Genomic DNA, 2,500 nt, shown 5'->3' with positions numbered 1-2,500 from the left:
CAACTAGCTACCTCTGATACTAAAAACTGCCTCACTGCTTACAATAATGTTCTACAGCACACTTAACCTTCATCATTGACCGCTCTCATGCCCCAAACTCATAGATAGGTCAGCTAAATATTCCCTCAGGGAGAAAAATTATAACTCTCTTACATTAAAAAGATACTCTCTTGATCTAGCCATTTCAGAGACAGCTTTCTTCAGATCTGGCTTAGCCTATTGGTATCAGCTCCCTCCACACATCAGGAATCAGGAAACTGGCCATGCATTCCAGACAAAACTAAAAGTTGCACCTATTTGGTAAAGCAGACCGAAAATGTTTCAGGGGCAGTGGCTTATACAAATTTAATAATGGTGGACTTTCTGAAATTAAGTAGCATGTTACTACTTATAATCTGGTGAAAATCGTAACTATTCTTAAAAGTAAATATTTCATTACTGTTCTGACTAAATTGCATCTGACCATGTACTGTAAAAGTACTGTTACCTCTATATGTGTTATTAACAGTTTTGTTCTGATGTATGACAGCTTGCCTAGGACTACCAGTACCTTTTCTCTATTAGTTAATTACTTGTGTATATACGCATTTACGTCATGTACTTTTGATACTTCTATATGTCTTCAGTCACCAGACACTTCTAATTTAGTCTACACAATTGCATTTTAACCAAAAAAATAATTGTTTATTTCCTTACTATTTTGGTTTGACCCAAAATTATGGGATGAAAATGATTGATAAACTAGCCCATCCTGCCCATAAACAATATAAATAAATAATAATTAAAAAAGTATTAACACATCTGAATCTGAGTTCTAAAGCATATGTACAGTATATTCCGTGTATGCAAAATGTCAGCTTTAAAGCTGAATTGTTAAGGAGGAACAAGTGAAGAGATGGCTGAGAGAACAGGTAATCTGACAATACGTAGGCAAAAAGAAGGTAAGCAGAATAATAATTGTTAGGAGCAGAGATTTAGCAATTATAACAAAGGAGATTGAGAAAAACAAGAGTCAGTGTTTTAAGAGATGGAAGGGAATATATATATATATATATATATATATATATAGAGAGAGAGAGAGATGTTAAAGAGGAATTATAAAGACAAAAATGTTCTGGTTACAGTTATTGGGTAATTACCAATCAAGATACAAAATATGTTAAGGGATCATTTTAAGAAAGGAAGAAATGTAAGAGGAATAAATGTAACATATAGACCTAGTTTAGAAGGTGGATATATACATTACTGATAAGGCTACATATAAGTTCACTTTATGAGTTTAGAGAAATGCATTGGACAAGTATACAGAGTAATGTTTAAGGAGAGTCTCAGAAATCAAGTGGTTCCACATTTTATGTTGTTTAATGAAGATAGAGTTGAACAGCCTTTTATTTATTTGTTTTATTTTATTTATTTTGCATTTGTACACTGGGGAGTTCTGACTGGACAAAGCTGTCTGTTTTCAGCATAGGCCTGGGGAGAAAAGCTCCAAAACATTTGCTAACATACTCTACATAAGATATTTGCATGAGCATTGTGCTTTACACATACAGTTATAAAATATAGCAGATAATAACATATGATTGCATAAGATATTTACATAACCATAGTGGTTTAGACATACAAATTAAAGTATAGCAGGTGGTAACATATGATTGTTGTTCATGCAGTATGTTTAACAGAGATAATCATGAAGATGTAATGAAGATAAGAGAAGAAAGGAAAAACTAAAACTACTAGCCAGTTTGTCAAAGAAGGAGAGTATAGACAAGTTCATATGAGTTTTTGTAGGCATTATGTAGAATGTGGGAGTCTTGAACAAGACTGTTTGTCTTGCTCTGTTTTTGGGTCCTTGTTTGAGGGCTCACATGTCTTTCGTAGCAGTCTTATTTCTACCTCAGTGGTCACTCTGACAAAAATCTCCACACTGTTGGTTGCATCTCTGTCCAATGACTGTTAGGTAAGTAGGTTTAATTGTTTGCTTTTGTTTTTTTGTTTTTTTTTGTTTTTTTTTTCTGGTCCATTGGGGCTTTGCCTCAAACCCATTTCCATTGACTTCCTCACCTTCACCTTTTTGGAGCATTCTATATTCTTGCAGGCCTCATTCACTGTCTACCCAATAAAATAACAATAATTAAAAAAAATAGATAAATAAAAAGAAATAAAGTTTTGCTTGCACTGTAACTCATATACTCAAACAGCATTTGAATTGGCAGGGTTGACGGTACAAATGGTAAACCTCTCATCCATGTCACAAGCAGAAGTCAGGAGTCTGAGTGGCTCTTTCAACACATGAGACATTTCTTTGATAGCTTAGGACTAGCTTCATACCATGTCCTTCCAAAACTGTTTCCCCACCCAGTAATAGTACTAGGAGAGAATACTGTTATTTTCTGTTTACAGTCAAAACCCCAAGTTCAGAATTCTGCAAAAATAAAATGAGTAAGTGGAGTAGTTTGATTGTTGATAGTTGGATGGCAGTGTGAGTGGGGAGAGCGAC

The sequence above is a fragment of the Protopterus annectens genome, chromosome 2.part2 (genome assembly GCF_019279795.1).
Source record: "Protopterus annectens isolate FY-2018-M chromosome 2.part2, PAN1.0, whole genome shotgun sequence".
Classification (NCBI taxonomy): Eukaryota; Metazoa; Chordata; order Ceratodontiformes; family Protopteridae; genus Protopterus; species Protopterus annectens.
Note: the sequence above shows the minus strand (reverse complement) of the source record.